We start from the raw sequence: 20,006 nt of genomic DNA on the forward strand, positions 1-20,006 counted from the left end.
GTTATGTTGTGATGTTTGGTAGCACACAAAGTGTTTCTCCAGTAAACGGGAGTTGCATAATCTCATAGTCATAGGAACATGTATAAGTCATGAAGAAAGCAATAGCAACATACTAAATGATCAAGTGCTAAGCTAACGGAATGGGTCAAGTCAATCACATCATTCTCCTAATGATGTGATCCCGTTAATCAAATGACAACTCATGTCTATGGTTAGGAAACATAACCATCTTTGATCAACGAGCTAGTCAAGTAGAGGCATACTAGTGACACTATGTTTGTCTATGTATTCACACATGTACCATGTTTCCGGTTAATACAACTCTAGCATGAATAGTAAATATTTATCATGTTATAAGGAAATATAAATAACAACTTTATTATTGCCTCTAGGGCATATTTCCTTCAGTTCGGCTGTAGGTCCCCCGCCAAGGACAGGTTCTTTAATGAGTTTAGCACATCCCCAAGGGCGAGTGCTGGAAGATGTCTGCGGCACTGAACTCGAAGATTGACAAGCGATCAAGTTCGGCGTCCACGAACTTACATGGTGCGGAACATATAACGAGAGACGAGTCCGGAGTTCCGGTGACACAGATATCGTGTGAGGTTAAGTCCATGTGCGGCTCCAACGCCGGGGAATCTGTGGCCTCCGTGGTGGGGTTGAGCCTCCGGTCCTTGGATGGCGAAGTATGCTCCGGATCTAAGGCCCGAGCAGTTACAGGAGCTATCTCCTGAATGTGGTCTGATGACAGATTTGGGTCATGTTCATCGAGGTGACCAGGAGCATTCACCGCGGTCTAGAGTCCGGCGAAGATCAAATCTCCATGAATGTCCACGACGTAGTTTAAGCTCCCAAGTCTGACCTAATGGCCAGGGGCGTAGCTATCGATCTGCTCTAGATGGCCAAACGAGTTGGCCCGCAGTGCAAAGCCGCCGAACACAAAGATTTGTCCGGTGAGGAAAGTTTCTCCTTGGATAGCGTCATTGTTGACGATTGAAGGGGCCATAAAACCTTTTGAGGATGGCAAAGTGGAACTCTCAATGAAAGCACCAATGTCGGTGTCAAAACCGGCGGATCTCGGGTAGGGGGTCCCGAACTGTGCGTCTAAGGTCGATGGTAACAGGAGACAGGGGACGCGATGTTTACCCAGGTTCGGGCCCTCTCTATGGAGGTAATACCCTACTTCCTGCTTGATTGATCTTAATGAATATGAGTATTACAAGAGTTGATCTACCACGAGATCGTAATGACTAAACCCTAGAGGTCTAGCCTGTATGGCTATGGTAATGAATATCTCTTCCCTCCGGACTAAGTCCTCCGGCTTATATAGACACCGGGAGGATCTAGGGTTACACAAGGTCGGTTACAAATAAAGGAATCTACATATTTGGTCGCCAAGCTTGCCTTCCACGCCAAGGAGAGTCCCATCCGGACACGGGTGCAGTCTTCGGTCTTCGTATCTTCACAGCCCATCAGTCCGGCCCATGGCTAACAAGCCGGACGCCCGAGGACCCCTTAGTCCAGGACTCCCTCACCGGTCCACCCACATATCAAATTATCAAAGTAACGAACATGAATCAAACCAACATGGTGAAAGTGACTAGGTGAAATTCCCGTGTACCATCAAGAACATTTTGCTTATTATAAGAAATCGTTTTGGCCTGTCCTTTGCCACAAAAAGATTGGGCTACCTTGCTGCACTTTATTTACTGTTACCGTTACTTGCTCATTACAAATTATATTGCTATCAAACTACCTCTTACCTACAATTTCAGTGCTTGCAGAAATTACCTTGCTGAAAACCACTTGTCATTTCCTTTTGCTCCTTGTCAGGTTCGACAGTCTTACTTATCGAAAGGACTACGATTGATCCCCTATACTTGTGGGTCATCAGACCTTTGGACTACTCCTGGTTGTCGGTCTCCACGTAGTAACCACCATCGGGGTAACCTGCATCCGCGGTTCTACCAGTTGTTGCAGCAACTGGTTCGAATGAAAAGAGTAGCAAAGCAACGGTGAATACTCATCCAAAGTACTCGCAAGACTTAAATCAGATCTATACTAGATATGCATCAATATTAAAGGAATGGGGTAATATATGTGGACTAAACTGCAGAAATGCCATAATAAGGTGGAGAGCTCAACTTAACGAAGACTACCTATTTCAGTAGTAGAAGAGATGAGTGTATATGGTGTCATCTTGAACATACATATAGCAATAACCTGCCCAGAGATCCTCTCCTCGTCTCCCTGGGGGAAAGCGATCTCCTGGGGTATCAGTTTGTTAACTGGGTGTGTTCTATCAAGTATCCAGTTTAAGTAGTATCAGATCGGGATACATTTCCAAGCCTTCCGTTACTGTGGACGTGGCTATTCGAATCGTTTGTCTTCCCTGCAGGGATGCACCACATAACCCGATACGCTCGATTACCTTTGTCTGGACACACTTTTCTGGATAATGCCCAACCTCGGATAATCGACATGATGTAGTCCTACCTAGGCTCTCCAGAGAGGTTAACATGTAGGTCTACATCCTAAGCGCGAAGGGGTCATGGACCCATCATCCTAAGCACTCCTGCACATTGCGTGACTGGCCGGGGACCAAGCCCACCTCTGTATACACAATAGGCGATACCACGCCTCACCCCAACAATCAGCCCGCTCCATTGTGACATCTGAGCGAGCTTTCGGGAGTAACGTACGACGTTGAGGGCCTTATAACCATTATCCCGCGTGGCGGTTAGTGTGTATATGTCAGTGGCAGTCTCAGATCAAATACCTAAATCTCGTTAAGCGTGTTATTATGAAATAACTGCAGGCACCGGCCAGGGCCCAGACCCACCTCTCTCCTAGGTGGTCTCTACCTTCCCTGCCATTCCACCATAAAGAATCACTCGGGGGGCATTGGGAACCTAGGTCCACCACTACCTGGATGGAAACCACCTTTCCCTTCAACCCCAATCCGAATATTATCATAAGTATTGTAGTATTATGTAATATATCCATGATCATCTCCTGAAGGGATCACGACCTGATAATATAGCATGGCAAACGGACAAGGTGTAGGGGCATTGATGAAACTCTAGCATGACTATACTAAGCATAGTAGGATTGCAGGTAAAGTATGACCAACAGTTTAACAAAGACATGCTATGCAACAGAATAGGATCTATCGATAAGGCACCAACTGAACTCCGACCGCCAAGGAGAGTCCCATCCGGACACGGGTGCAGTCTTCGGTCTTCGTATCTTCACAGCCCATCAGTCCGGCCCATGGCTAACAGGCCGGACGCCCGAGGACCCCTTAGTCCAGGACTCCCTCACCGGTCCACCCACATATCAAATTATCAAAGTAACGAACATGAATCAAACCAACATGGTGAAAGTGACTAGGTGAAATTCCCGTGTACCATCAAGAACATTTTGCTTATTATAAGAAATCGTTTTGGCCTGTCCTTTGCCACAAAAAGATTGGGCTACCTTGCTGCACTTTATTTACTGTTACCGTTACTTGCTCATTACAAATTATATTGCTATCAAACTACCTCTTACCTACAATTTCAGTGCTTGCAGAAATTACCTTGCTGAAAACCACTTGTCATTTCCTTTTGCTCCTTGTCAGGTTCGACAGTCTTACTTATCGAAAGGACTACGATTGATCCCCTATACTTGTGGGTCATCAGACCTTTGGACTACTCCTGGTTGTCGGTCTCCACGTAGTAACCACCATCGGGGTAACCTGCATCCGCGGTTCTACCAGTTGTTGCAGCAACTGGTTCGAATGAAAAGAGTAGCAAAGCAACGGTGAATACTCATCCAAAGTACTCGCAAGACTTAAATCAGATCTATACTAGATATGCATCAATATTAAAGGAATGGGGTAATATATGTGGACTAAACTGCAGAAATGCCATAATAAGGTGGAGAGCTCAACTTAACGAAGACTACCTATTTCAGTAGTAGAAGAGATGAGTGTATATGGTGTCATCTTGAACATACATATAGCAATAACCTGCCCAGAGATCCTCTCCTCGTCTCCCTGGGGGAAAGCGATCTCCTGGGGTATCAGTTTGTTAACTGGGTGTGTTCTATCAAGTATCCAGTTTAAGTAGTATCAGATCGGGATACATTTCCAAGCCTTCCGTTACTGTGGACGTGGCTATTCGAATCGTTTGTCTTCCCTGCAGGGATGCACCACATAACCCGATACGCTCGATTACCTTTGTCTGGACACACTTTTCTGGATAATGCCCAACCTCGGATAATCGACATGATGTAGTCCTACCTAGGCTCTCCAGAGAGGTTAACATGTAGGTCTACATCCTAAGCGCGAAGGGGTCATGGACCCATCATCCTAAGCACTCCTGCACATTGCGTGACTGGCCGGGGACCAAGCCCACCTCTGTATACACAATAGGCGATACCACGCCTCACCCCAACAATCAGCCCGCTCCATTGTGACATCTGAGCGAGCTTTCGGGAGTAACGTACGACGTTGAGGGCCTTATAACCATTATCCCGCGTGGCGGTTAGTGTGTATATGTCAGTGGCAGTCTCAGATCAAATACCTAAATCTCGTTAAGCGTGTTATTATGAAATAACTGCAGGCACCGGCCAGGGCCCAGACCCACCTCTCTCCTAGGTGGTCTCTACCTTCCCTGCCATTCCACCATAAAGAATCACTCGGGGGGCATTGGGAACCTAGGTCCACCACTACCTGGATGGAAACCACCTTTCCCTTCAACCCCAATCCGAATATTATCATAAGTATTGTAGTATTATGTAATATATCCATGATCATCTCCTGAAGGGATCACGACCTGATAATATAGCATGGCAAACGGACAAGGTGTAGGGGCATTGATGAAACTCTAGCATGACTATACTAAGCATAGTAGGATTGCAGGTAAAGTATGACCAACAGTTTAACAAAGACATGCTATGCAACAGAATAGGATCTATCGATAAGGCACCAACTGAACTCCGACTCTCTAATGCAAGAAGTAGAGAGAAAGAATAGAAAATATCGAAAAGATCAAGGGGGTTTTGCTTGCCCGGAAGCTCTGCTGAGAAGGATGGGTCGTCGACGACGTAGTCGTACGGGGGGGGGGCAGCGGCAGTCTCGGAGTCTACCGAAAGAATAGAGGAGAGGGGGGAAACGTAGGTGGATGGCATATTCAGATTCTTCATATTTTTCTGTTCAATTTTCATCAGAGTTATAGATTATTTTATATGATTTTTCAAAATCTAAATGAATTTCTGGATTTACTTGCGTATTATTAGTTTGAAATTTTGTTTCAAAAAATGTTCATAATTTTTAAAAATGTTCATCTTTTCATTTTTATGGAGTTTAAAAATGTTCCCATTTCAGAAAAAAATTTAAATGTTCGTGTTTTCAAATTTTGTTTGGGAGTTTAAAAAATGTTCGGGTTTGCCAAGAATTTGTTTTGGAACTACAAAAATGTTCTTGTTTGTTAAAAAAGTGTTCATGATTTCGAAAAATGTGACTGATTTTCAAAAATGTTTCAGTTTGCTAAAAACTTTTCGCAAATTTGAAAAGTGTTTGCGTTTCACAAAAACTCCTTTTTCTAAACAATTGAATTCGAAATTTCAAAAATAATTCAGATATGCGTTGTGGATTAGTTCTTAAATTTGGACATTGACAAATTATCAGTAAGGCTCACAAACTCAACCGGTTGCGGCGCTTGGTCTGTAGCACACGATCCATTCTTCGGTCCCCCGCAAGGTAGGCTTTGTTTGCGGAATTTTAAAAAATGTTTATAATTTTTAAATTTTGTCCACAATTTCAAAATTTGTTCTGGTTTTGAAAATTTGGTTACAAATTCGAAAATCGTTCAGAATTTTTCAAAACTCATGCGTGTTTGTTAAAAAAGCCGATGTGCCCATTTAGCTAGTTCTAAACTTTTCGCGTCGCCTATATACTAGGAACATTAATCGGACGAAGTGCCTAGCTACCTATGTCTACTAGAGCTGGATCGTCAGTTTGAGTCCTATCTTTCGCTTCGCATTTTTCTGACTTTTTACACTGCTCGTAACTCTGCTTTCAAAAAAAACTCCCACGTGGGCTAGCCCAGTGTGAAGAATGCGGTAGATAGGAGGTCCCCCAGATAGCGACCCCTATCTCTCGCTAAATGCGACAAAGAAGGATGCCCCGCTTCAGGCAGCTGCCGAATTGATCCGGACCAACGCGGCATATTCATTCAGCGATTTGTTTCTTCTTTCATTTCTTTTCAAAATTTTGTATTAGTTTATTTTTTTTGCTTTTACTTGTATTTCGAAATATATCTATTATCAAAATAGCTTTATATAGAAAAGTTGGAAAATGTTAATCATATATTAAAAAATAAAAGTGAATAGAAAAAATGTTTTCGATGTATACAAAAATATTACAAATTCAATAGAAAGAAATTAGAAATCAGAAAAATTAAATTTTTCCATATTTAAAAAATATTAATCATGAATTTAAATAAAATTTGAAATATGTATAAAAAAATTTCCGATGTATACAAACAATATACAATCTGTGTAGGAAAAATAGACATAAAAAATAAGTTTTACAAAAAAATTTGATCATGTACTTGGACAATGTTAAACGTGTACATAAAAACATTTCCTGGTGTATACTAAAGATTTACAATGTGTATGAAAAAATTATAATTAAAAGTATATGTTTTAAAAAGGTAGACACAAAAATTTATTCAAAAAAATGTTAATCTTGTATTTAATTTTTTTCTTACATGTCTAAAAATGTTTCTACTATATACGGAAAGGGTAATATCTATATGAAAAAATAGACATCAAAACTTATATTTTACAAGATGTTGATCATATATTTGAAAAATGTTAAAGATGCCTAATAAATATATTATAAAACTTAGAAATAAACATTTATTTGAAAAAATGTTAACCATGTATTTAGAAAATGTTGTGCGTTTATGAAAAAAATATCTACTATATACATAAAAATGTACAATGTATGAAAAAAGTAGAATTCAAGGCATATGTTTTAGAAAGTGTTGATCATGTATTTGATAAATGTTAAACATACATAAAAAATGTTCCTGAAGTATATGAAGAATGTAGAGAATTGTTGGAAAAAAGGTGAAAAAGGAAAGAAACAAAAACCCGAAGAAAGAAAGGTAAAAGAAAAGAAAAGCGAATAAGAAAAGGAAAAACTAAAGAAACCAATCGGGAACCCTGTAACATAGTATAAAGTAAAAAAAAAAGGTTTGTCTAGGGCACATCTAGATGTGCTATAGTTATTGCACATCTAAGTGACACAATCAAGTATGGAAAGGAAACGAAAATTCCCACACGAATCTCCGTATAAGATCAATGACATAAGACTTAGATGTGCAATACTTATGGCACATCTAGATGTGCTTTAGCAAAACTGGTAAAGAAAATAGATGAAACCGTAAAGAAAAATACGACAGAAAGAAACAAACAAAGCGAACTAAAGGCAACAGGAAAGAAAGAAAGGAAACCCACGGAAACAAAAAGAAAAAAAGAGAAAGCCGAAATAACCAAAGGAAAACAAGAAAAAACCGTTACAGAAATGTCAAATACAATGAAAACCAATAACACACACACACACACAAATAGACCACTCCAACCTTATTATACAGAAAAAGAAAAAACACTAAAATTGGACCAACTGAAGGAAATATGTCCTAGAGGCAATAATAAAGTTATTATTCATTTCCTTATATCATGATAAATGTTTATTATTCATGCTAGAATTGTATTAACCGGAAACATAATACATGTGTGAATACATAGACAAACAAAGTGTCACTAGTATGCCTCTACTTGACTAGCTCGTTGATCAAAGATGGTTATGTTTCCTAACCATAGACATGAGTTGTCATTTGATTAACGGGATCACATCATTAGGAGAATGATGTGATCGACTTGACCCATTCCGTTAGCATAGCACTTGAACATTTAGTTTGTTGCTATTGCTTTCTTCATGACTTATACATGTTCCTATGACTATGAGATTATGCAACTCCCGTTTACCGGAGGAACACTTTGTGTGCCACCAAACGTCACAACGTAACTAGGTGATTATAAAGGTGCTCTACAGGTGCCTCCGAAGGTACTTGTTGGGTTGGCGTATTTCGAGATTAGGATTTGTCACTCCGAGGTATCTCTGGGCCCACTCGGTAATGCACATCACTATAAGCCTTGCAAGCATTGCAACTAATGAGTTAGTTGCGGGATGATGTATTACGAAACAAGTAAAGAGACTTGCCGGTAACGAGATTGAACTAGGTATTGAGATACCGACGATCGAATCTCGGGCAAGTAACATACCGATGACAAAGGGAACAACGTATGTTGTTATGCGGTCTGACCGATAAAGATCTTCGTAGAGTATGTAGGAGCCAATATGGGCATCCAGGTCCCGCTATTGGTTATTGACAAGAGAGGTGTCTCGGTCATGTCTACATAGTTCTCGAACCCGTAGGGTCCGCACGCTTAACGTTCGTTGACGATATAGTGCTATGAGTTATGTATGTTGGTGACCGAATGTTGTTCGGAGTTTTGGATGAGATCACAGATATGACGAGGAACTCCAGAATGGTCCGGAAGTAAAGATTGATATGTGGATAGTAGTGTTTGATCTCCGGAAGGGTTCCGGAATTCACCGGAAGGGGTTCCGGATGTTTCCCGAAATGTTTGGGCACGAGAACACTTTATCTGGGCCAAAGGGGAAAGCCCACGAGGCTTTTGGAAAGTGCAAAAAGAAGTTTTGCGGAGACCAGAGGCTAGACGCCAGGAACCCTGGCGTCTAAGGGGTAGACGCCGGGAACCCTGGCGTCGAGCCCTGGAGTCCGAGAAGGACTCTTGCCTTTCGGGTGAAACCGACTTTGAGGAGGCTTTTACTCCAAGTTTCGACCCCAGGGCTCAACATATAAATAGAGGGGTAGGGCTAGCACCAAAGACACATCAAGAAACACCAAGCCGTGTGCCGGCAACCCCGTCCCCTCTAGTTTATCCTCCGTCATAGTTTTCGTAGTGCTTAGGCGAAGCCTTGCGGAGATTGTTCTTCACCAACACCGTCACCACACCGTCGTGCTGCCGGAACTCATCTACTACTTCGCCCCTCTTGCTGGATCGAGAAGGCGAGGACGTCACCGAGTCGAACGTGTGCAGAACTCGGAGGTGCCGTGCTTTCGGTACTTGGATCGGTCGGACGTGAAGACGTACGACTACATCAACCGTGTTGATATAACGCTTCCGCGAATGGTCTACAAGGGTACGTAGACAACACTCTCCCCTCTCGTTGCTATGCATCACCATGATCTTGCGTGTGCGTAGGAAATTTTTTGAAATTACTACGTTCCCCAACAGTGGCATCCGAGCCAGGTTTTATGCGTTGATGTTGTGCACAAGTAGAACACAAGTGAGTTGTGGGCAATATAAGTCATACTACTTACCAACATGTCACACTTTGGTTCGGCGGTATTGTTGGATGAAGCGGCCCGGACCGACATTACGCGTACGCTTACGCGAGACTAGTTCTACCGACGTGCTTTGCACACAGGTGGCTGACGGGTGTCAGTTTCTCCAACTTTAGTTGAACCAAGTGTGGCTATGCTCGGTCCTTGCGAAGGTTAAAACAGCACCAACTTGACAAACTATCATTGTGGTTTTGATGCGTAGGTAAGAACGGTTCGTGCTCAGCCCGTAGCATCCACGTAAAACTTGCAACAACAAAGTAGAGGACGTCTAACTTGTTTTTGCAGGGCATGTTGTGATGTGATATGGTCAAGACATGATGCTAAATTTTATTGTATGAGATGATCATGTTTTGTAACCGAGTTATCGGCAACTGGCAGGAGCCATATGGTTGTCGCTTTATTGTATGCAATGCAATTGCGCTGTAATGCTTTACTTTATCACTAAGCGGTAGCGATAGTCATGGAAGCATAAGATTGGCGAGACGACAACGATGCTACGATGGTGATCAAGGTGTCGCACCGGTGACGATGGTGATCATGACGGTGCTTCGAAGATGGAGATCACAAGCACAAGATGATGATGGCCATATCATATCACTTATATTGATTGCATGTGATGTTTATCTTTTATGCATCTTATCTTGCTTTGATTGACAGTAGCATTATAAGATGATTCCTCACTAAATTATCAAAGTATAAGTGTTCTCCCTGAGTATGCACCATTGCGAAAGTTCTTCGTGCTGAGACACCACGTGATGATCGGGTGTGATAGGCTCTACGTTCAAATACAACGGGTGCAAAACAGTTGCACACGCAGAATACTCAGGTTAAACTTGACGAGCCTAGCATATAACAGATATGGCCTCGGAACACGGACACCGAAAGGTCGAGCGTGAATCATATAGTAGATATGATCAACATAGTGATGTTCACCATTGAAACTACTCCATCTCACGTGATGATCGGACATGGTTTAGTTGATTTGGATCACGTGATCACTTAGAAGATTAGAGGGATGTCTTTCTAAGTGGGAGTTCTTAAGTAATATGATTACTTGAACTTTAATTTATCATGAACTTAGTCCTGGTAGTATTAGCATATCTATGTTGTAGATCAATAGCTCGCGTTTAGCTCCCCTGTTTTATTTTTGATATGTTCCTAGAGAAAACTAAGTTGAAAGATGTTAGTAGCAATGATGCGGATTGGATCTGTGATCTGAGGTTTATCCTCATTGCTGCACAGAAGAAATATGTCTTTGATGCACCGCTAGGTGACAAACCTATTGCAGGAGCATATGCAGATGTTATGAACATTTGGCTAGCTCAATATGATGACTACTTGATAGTTTAGTGCACCATGCTTAAACGGCTTAGAATCAGGACTTCAAAGACGTTTTGAACGTCATGGACCATATGAGATGTTCCAGGAGTTGAAGTTAATATTTCAAGCAAATACCCGAGTTGAGAGATATGAAGTCTCCAACAAGTTCTATAGCTAAAAGATGGAGGAGAATAGCTCAAGCAGTGAGCATGTGCTCAGATTGTCTGGGTACTACAATCGCTTGAATCAAGTGGGAGTTAATCTTCTAGATAAAATAGTGATTGACAGAATTCTCTAGTCACCATCACCAAGTTAGTAGAACTTCATGATGAACTATGATATGCAAGGGATAACGGAAACGATTCCCAAGCTCTTCGTAATGCTAAAAGCCGCGGAGGTAGAAATCAAGAAGGAGCATCAAGTGTTGATGGTCAATAAGACCACCAGTTTCAAGAAAAAAGGCAAAGGGAAGAAGAAAGGGAACTTCAAGAAGAACAATAAACAAGTTGCTGCTCAGGAGAAGAAACCCAAGTCTGGACCTAAGCCTGAGACTGAGTGCTTCTACTGCAAGCGACTGGTCACTGGAAGCGGAACTGCCCCAAGTATTTGGCGGATAAGAAGGATGGCAAAGTGAACAAAGGTATATTTGATATACAGATTATTGATGTGTATTTTACTAGTGTTCGTAGCAACCCCTCGGTATTTGATACTGGTTCAGTTGCTAAGAGTAGTAACTCGAAACGGGAGTTGCAGAATGAACATAGGCTAGTTAAGGGTGAAGTGACGATGTGTGTTGGAAGTTGTTCCAAGATTGATATGATCATCATCGCACACTCCCTGTACTTTTGGGATTAGTGTTGAACCTAAATAAGTGTTATTTGGTGTTTGCGTTGAGCATGAATATGATTTGATCATGTTTATTGCAATACGGTTATTCATTTAAGTAAGAGAATAAATTGTTGTTCTGTTTACATGAATAAAACCTTATATGGTTACACACCCAATGAAAATGGTTCGTTGGATCTCGATCGTAGTGATACACATATTCATAATATTGAAACCAAAAGATGCAAAGTTAATAATGATGGTGCAATTTATTTGTGGCACTACCGTTTAGGTCATATTGGTGTAAAGCGCATGAAGAAAATCCATGCTGATGGGCTTTTGGAATCACTTGATTATGAATCAGTTGATGCTTGCGAACCATGCCTCATGGGCAAGATGACTAAGACTCTGTTCTCCGGAACAATGGAGCGAGCAACAGATTTGTTGGAAATCATACATATTGATGTATGTGGTCCGATGAATATTGAGGCTCGTGGCAGGTATCATTATTTTCTGATCTTCACAGATGATTTGAGCAGATATGAGTATATCTACTTGATGAAACACAAGTCTGAAACATTTGAAAAGTTCAAAGAATTTCAGAGTGAAGTGGAGAATCATCGTAACAAAAAAAGTTTCTATGATATGATCGCAGAAGTAAAATATTTGAGTTACGAGTTTGGCTTTTAGTTAAAAACAATGTGAAATAGTTTCACTACTCACACCACCTAGAACACCACAGCATAATGGTGTGTCCGAACGTCATAACCGTACTTTATTAGATATTGTGCGATCTATGATGTCTCTTACCGATCTACCACTATCGTTTTGGGGTTATGCATTAGAGACAGCTGCATTCACGTTAAATAGGGCACCATCTAAATCCGTTGAGACAACACCGTATGAACTATGGTTTGGCAAGAAACCTAAGCTGTCGTTTCTTAAATTTGAGGTTGCAATGCTTATGTGAAAAGTTTCAACCTGATAAGCTCAAACCCAAATCGGAGAAGTGCGTCTTCATAGGATACCCAAAAGAAAATGTTGGGTACACCTTCTATCACAGATCCGAAGGCAAGATATTCGTTGCTTTGAATGGATCCTTTCTAGAGAAGGAGTTTCTCTCGAAAGAAGTGAGTGGGAGGAAAGTAGAACTTGATGAGGTAACTGTACCTGCTCCCTTATTGGAAAGTAGTTCATCACAGAAATCTGTTTGTGACTACTACACCAATTAGTGAGGAAGCTAATGATGATGATCATGTAACTTCAGATCAAGTTACTACCGAACCTCGTAGGTAAACCAGAGTGAGATCCGCACCAGAGTGGTACGGTAATCCTGTTCTAGAGGTCATGTTACTTGACCATGACGAGCCTACGAACTATGAGGAAGCGATGATGAGCCCAGATTCCGCGAAATGGCTTGAGGCCATGAAATCTGAGATGAGATCCATGTATGAGAACAAAGTATGGACTTTGATTGACTTGCCCAAAGATCGGCGAGCCATTGAGATTAAATGGATCTTTAAGAGGAAGACAGACGTTGATAGTAGTGTTACTATCTACAAAGCTAGAATTGTCGCAAAAAGTTTTCGACAAGTTTAAGGTGTTGACTACGATGAGAGTTTCTCACTCATATCTATGCTTAAGTCTGTCCGAATCATGTTAGCAATTGCCACATTTTATGAAATCTGGCAAATGGATAAAAAAAACTGCATTCCTTAATGGATTTATTAAAGAAGAGTTGTATATGATGCAACCAGAAGGTTTTGTCAATCCTAAAGGTACTAACAAAATATGCAAGCTCCAGCGATCCATCGATGGACTGATGCAAGCATCTCGGAGTTGGAATATACGCTTTGATAAGTTGATCAAAGCATATAGTTTTATACAGACTTGCGGTGAAGCCTGTATTTACAAGAAAGTGAGTGGGAGCACTACAGCATTTCTGATAAGTATATGTGAAAGACATATTGTTGATTGGAGATAATGTAGAATTATTCTGCAAAGCATAAAGGAGTGTTTGAGAGGATTTTTTCAAAGAAAGACATCGGTGAAGCTGCTTACATATTGAGCATCAAGATCTATAGAGATAGATCAAGACGCTTGATAAGTTTTTTTCAATGAGTACATACCTTGACAAGATTTTGAAATAGTTCAAAATGGAACAGTCAAAGAAAGAGTTCTTGCCTGTGTTACAAGGTGTGAAGTTGAGTAAGACTCAAAACCCGACCAAGGCAGAAGATAGAGAGAGAATGAAAGTCATTCCCTATGCCTCAGACATAGGTTATATAAAGTATGCCATGCTGTGTACCAGACCTATTGTATACCCTGCCCTGAGTTTGGCAAAGGAGTACAATAGTGATCTAGGAGTAGATCACTAGACATTGGTCAAAATTATCCTTAGTGGAATAAGGATATGTTTCTCGATTATGGAGGTGACAAAAGGTTCGTCGTAAAGGGTTACGTCGATGCAAGTTTTGACACTGATCCAGATGACTCTAAGTCTCAATCTGGATACATATTGAAAGTGGGAGCAATTAGCTAGAGTAGCTCCATGCAGAGCATTGTTGACATAGAAATTTGCAAAATACTTACGGATCTGAATGTGGCAGACCCGTTGACTAAACTTCTCTCACAAGCAAAACATGATCACACCTCGGTACTCTTTGGGTGTTAATCAGATAGCGGAACTAGATTATTGACTCTAGTAAACCCTTTGGGTGTTGGTCACATGTCAATGTGAACTATGGGGGTTAATCACATGGTAATGTGAACTATTGATGTTAAATCACATGGCGATGTGAACTAGATTATTGACTCTAGTGCAAGTGAGAGAGTGAAGGAAATATGCCCTAGAGGCAATAATAAAGTTATTATTTATTTCCTTATATCATGATAAATATTTATTATTCATGCTAGAATTGTATTAACCGGAAACATAATACATGTGTGAATACATAGACAAACAGAGTGTCATTAGTATGCCTCTACTTGACTAGCTCGTTGATCAAAGATGGTTATGTTTCCTAACCATAGACATGAGTTGTCATTTGATTAACGGGATCACATCATTAGGAGAATGATGTGATCGACTTGACCCATTCCGTTAGCATAGCACTTGAACGTTTAGTTTGTTGCTATTGCTTTCTTCATGACTTATACATGTTCCTATGACTATGAGATTATGCAACTCCCGTTTACCGGAGGAACACTTTGTGTGCCACCAAACGTCACAACGTAACTAGGTGATTATAAAGGTGCTCTACAGGTGGCCTCCGAAGGTACTTGTTGGGTTGGCGTATTTCGAGATTAGGATTTGTCACTCCGATTGTCGGAGAGGTATCTCTGGGCCCTCGGTAATGCACATCACTATAAGCCTTGCAAGCATTGCAACTAATGAGTTAGTTGCGGAGATGATGTATTACGAAACGAGTAAAGAGACTTGCCGGTAACGAGATTGAACTAGGTATTGAGATACCGACGATCGAATCTCGGGCAAGTAACATACCGATGACAAAGGGAACAACGTATGTTGTTATGCGGTCTGACCGATAAAGATCTTCATAGAGTATGTAGGAGCCAATATGGGCATCCAGGTCCCGCTATTGGTTATTGACAAGAGAGGTTTCTCGGTCATGTCTACATAGTTCTTGAACCCGTAGGGTCCGCACGCTTAACGTTCGTTGACGATATAGTACTATGAGTTATGTATGTTGGTGACCGAATGTTGTTCGGAGTTTTGGATGAGATCACAGATATGACGAGGAACTCCGGAATGGTCCGGAAGTAAAGATTGATATGTGGATAGTAGTGTTTGATCTCCGGAAGGGTTCCGGAATTCACCGGAAGGGGTTCCGGATGTTTCCCGAAATGTTTGGGCACGAGAACACTTTATCTGGGCCAAAGGGGAAAGCCCACGAGGCTTTTGAAAAGTGCAAAAGGAAGTTTTGCGGAGACCAGAGGCTAGACGCCAGGAACCCTGGTGTCTAGGGGGTAGGCGCCGGGAACCCTGGCGTCTAGCCCTGGAGTCCGAGAAGGACTCTTGCCTTTCGGGTGAAACCGACTTTGAGGAGGCTTTTACTCCAAGTTTCGACCCCAGGGCTCAACATATAAATAGAGGGGTAGGGCTAGCACCAAAGACACATCAAGAAACACCAAGCCGTGTGCCGGCAACCCCGTCCCCTCTAGTTTATCCTCCGTCATAGTTTTCGTAGTGCTTAGGCGAAGCCCTGCGGAGATTGTTCTTCACCAACACCGTCACCACGCCGTCGTGCTGCCGGAACTCATCTACTACTTTGCCACTCTTGCTGGATCAAGAAGGCGAGGACGTCACCGAGCCGAACGTGTGCAGAACTCGGAGGTGTCGTGCTTTCGGTATTTGGATCGGTCGGACGTGAAGACGTACGACTACATCAAACACGTTGATATAACGCTTCCACGAATGGTCTACAAGGGTACGTAGACAACACTCTCCCCTCTCATTGCTATGCATCATCATGATCTTGCGTGTGCGTAGGAATTTTTTTGAAGTTACTACGTTCCCCAACACCAACAGCAACCGAAATGAACACGGAAGCATACGATCAAGCGACCCCTAATGGGCCGGACCATATACGTGGCGTTGCGGGCGAGGGAAGCTACGATCTCGCGTTAGGAGAGATATAGCTTTAGTGGCCCCAAATGCCTACAGGACAGGACTGTAATCCAGTTTCGATAAATGCATGAACCTTTTGTCAGTATGTCATGATACGAAGGCATGTACACACGTTTTAGTGTTAGATATATCTATATCTTAACAAGTTTAAGACAATTAATTTGGGGCGAAGGTAATATTTCCAAATTTGTGAACATTTGTTCAAACTCATGGACATTTGTTTTCTTCAATTTCATGGAAATTTAAAATTGTTGATGTTTTTCAATTATGTGAACCTTTTCAAGTTCATGAACACTTTTTTAAAAATTCATAAATGCTTTTTTCAAAATGCATACACTTTTTCAAATCCGTGAACAATTTTTAAAAATACATGAACTTTTTTGAAAATCATGGACAATTTTCAAATTCACAAAGAAATTTTATATTTATGAGTCTTTTTAAATCCTCAAACATTTTTTTCAAATCCATGAAGTATTCCAAAATGTACGCACTATTTTATCAAATCCATGAACTTTATCCGATTCCTTTATCTTTTCTAAAAAAAAACAACGGTCAACCTGTTGACTGGCCAACGGTCAACCAGGTAACCCGTGAACAGTCAACTGATCAAGCAAGGACCCGAGTGAACCAACTACTGGTGTCACTAACTAGGGAAAGGAAGTAAAACAAATCTGTGGAGAGTAATCCAGGACGCGAGGGTTTCGTGAAGGCTGTAGCAGCCATCGCCACGTTGGAATGGTTGGTCCCCTCGGCTACAGCTAGTGGTCGTCGAGAGTTCTCTGTTCTTCGTCAACATCTAGTGATTATCATTTTATGATAATAAAATTTCTCTTGTACTTTTGGAGGTGCTATGGGGTCTGGGAGTTTGTGTCCTTGCAAATCTAATTATTCGAATTTAATGAGTTTATGCTAGGGTCAAATCTTTCACGGATACCTTGGTGAAGATATTATTACTCGACAGCCAACACTTCTGGGGGATCATCCTCGGCCCAAATACCTTCGTTGACTAGGGCTTCCCAACTTTATAGACGGGCGACTCAAGGCGCTTTCAAAAATCTTTATTGGTAATGTTCCCACAGGGAACAAGTGACAACATCGTTTTTTCAGTCCAATTACAGTCACTTTACCGAAGTCTTGGTATTATTTACTCTAGCAAGGATTGATACCACAAATAAGGTGATTCTATGAGTTCTAACTATAATTCTTAGTCATATAAGTTACTTTGTATTTTCTTGATCTTAGATATGAACAATTTACCTTTAATTGTTATGAGTATGAAAAATGTTACATGTTTTCTCTAAAAAAGGGCCCAAACGAGAAGCCTCTGTTGACCGTTGTCGACCAAACGCACCCCGGTTGGTCGATACATGAATTTGGGCCGGTCCAAGTAGCGCAGCTCCCACTTCCGGTTTTGGGGAGGTTTTATAACCTTACCAAGCCATTTGTTTTATTGTTTTTTTGGGTTTCTTCTTATTATTTTTGGTTTAAAATTTTCACTTTTCTCTCCTTAATTTTTATTTCAATTTTGCTTTACTTTTTTCTTTTGCAAACAACTTCTAGATTTTGAACTTTTATTGAAAATCGTGAATTTTTTTTGAATTCACGAACATTTTTTGAAATTATGAACATTTTATATCAAGATTGTTTTATAAATTTGGGAGCATTTTTTGAAATTTTATGAATTTTTTAATTCAATAATATATTTTTAAAACCGGTGAATATTTTTTTGAAATTTGGAACACTTTTTTAAATGCATGAACTTTTTTCGATTTGACGAACATATTTTGAATCTCGTGAAGATTATTCATGAACATTTTTCGAATAGATGATCTTTTTTGAAAATTAGGAAGAATTTTTGAAAATCACAATTTTTTTGCATGTTTGAACATTTTTAGAAATTCAGGAACACTTTCTGAAATCCCGTACATATTTCAAACTGATGAACATTTTTCGAATTCATGAACTGTTTTGGAATTAAGAACTTTTTTCGAATTTGATTTGCAGGGCTGTGCGGGATTGGTGGCCATTCACACCATCCTACGTGCAAAATAGTGCCTCCTCGTATATGTAGTCCAGTCCAAGTAAAACTGAAAAAGAAAAGAGTAAAGAAGGCCCCGTAATCATGGGCCGGAAGAGAAACGAAAATCTGCCGCGTCAATTTCGACGCGACGGTGAGAAGAACCGGTCAAGGCTTCTAGCACCCTGGATTGCGTTTCGAGGTTCCTGGGTGAAGTGCGCCTTTGGGTAACTGGGTTGTTTTTCCTTTTTGCGTACGACCCTAATAATGCAACTTTTGTAACGTGCCGAGTTCCCTTAGCTCTGCGTCCCGCATCATGGAAGACCCTCCCAGAAGAAAGGCGACCTACCTACTGGAGTGAAATGTTTTCCTACCCACCACGGCATGCTTTAGGTCTTTTTTGTACTGGACCATATGTCGCGTAAAAATACTTATGAGTGAAACTTTCTTTGTGGGGGCGTTATGAGTGAAACTGAATGAATGGTCCCTGTCTTGTTCCTCCGGATTTGGACATTCAGTCAGGGAGTAACAGGATTTCACGGTCACGAACAGTTTTACCAGTATGGGGTAATCCATTTGGATGAGCCGTGTAGTATGATTTCAGCAGATAACGTGTTGGTCCGAGCACGCAAAATCAGCGTAGGCAGGGTTAAGGGTGGCGTGTTAACGTCAGTAAAGCTTGCTCGTCAACCATGCAATGCAAAGCCGGTCGCCGTTCTTGATTCCCATAAAAAACCGTCATGTCATTTCCCAAGGAATACTGTGCATGGAGCCATGGAGTAAGGTCACTCCCAATGCTTTACCTTGTACAGGTGTTAAGGTTGTCAACTAAGCAAAAAAATCTGATGTGGCATGCTAGTTAAGAAGAAAAAGAGCACTATGGTGACCCCAAGAAGAAACGATGTCAAGCACGTATACCTAGGTGCAAGCACAATTCTGAGTGTACAACTAATTAAATGCATGAAGCTTAGCACCCAAAAGCGGCAAATTTTCGTGTTTTGATCCTTTTCTGAAACCTATTCGAGATTTGACCCTAGTTTAAATTTTTGTCAAGATCTGACCCTTTTGCTACCGCTAGAGTCCATGACGGTAGGGTTTAACAGCCTACCGCCAGAGACTTTGACGGTAGGAAACATCGCTACCGCCAATCGGGCTGGTGATAGCCTGCACAACCCTACCGCCAAGGTGCTTGGCGGTAGGCACGAGCACGCACTGTGTTCAGTACTTAGAAGGTTTTTGGCGGTAGGGCATACAACCCTACCGCCAGGGACCTTGGCGGTAAGCTGTTATACCCTAGTGTCATGGTCCCTGACGGTAGCAAAATGGTCAGATCTCGATTTTTTTTAAAGTAGGGTCAAATCTCGGATAGGTTTTAGAAAAAGGATCAAAACACGAAATTTAACCCCCCCAAAACTTAGCACCTTTGTATTGGGAACTTGAATTGCTAAGACATTTAATATACTTAGCACCTCGTCTAAGCACCTAATTTTTTTTTCATTTTGCGCCCGAGCAATCATGCAAACTACTCGTACCATCCGATGGTTACGTGGCGGGTCCAGTCAAAGCGTAGGGATGGATGGATTGGATTCTCAAAACGACAAGAAAAACCGCACCTCCCGGTCTCCAAGGTGCCCCGTCACACCATGAAACCTGTATCAGGACAGCTCGGCCGGAACAATCAGCATCCGAAGCGAGCAGGGAA

This window comes from Triticum urartu, chromosome 3 (genome assembly GCF_003073215.2).
Source record: "Triticum urartu cultivar G1812 chromosome 3, Tu2.1, whole genome shotgun sequence".
NCBI lineage: Eukaryota > Viridiplantae > Streptophyta > Magnoliopsida > Poales > Poaceae > Triticum > Triticum urartu.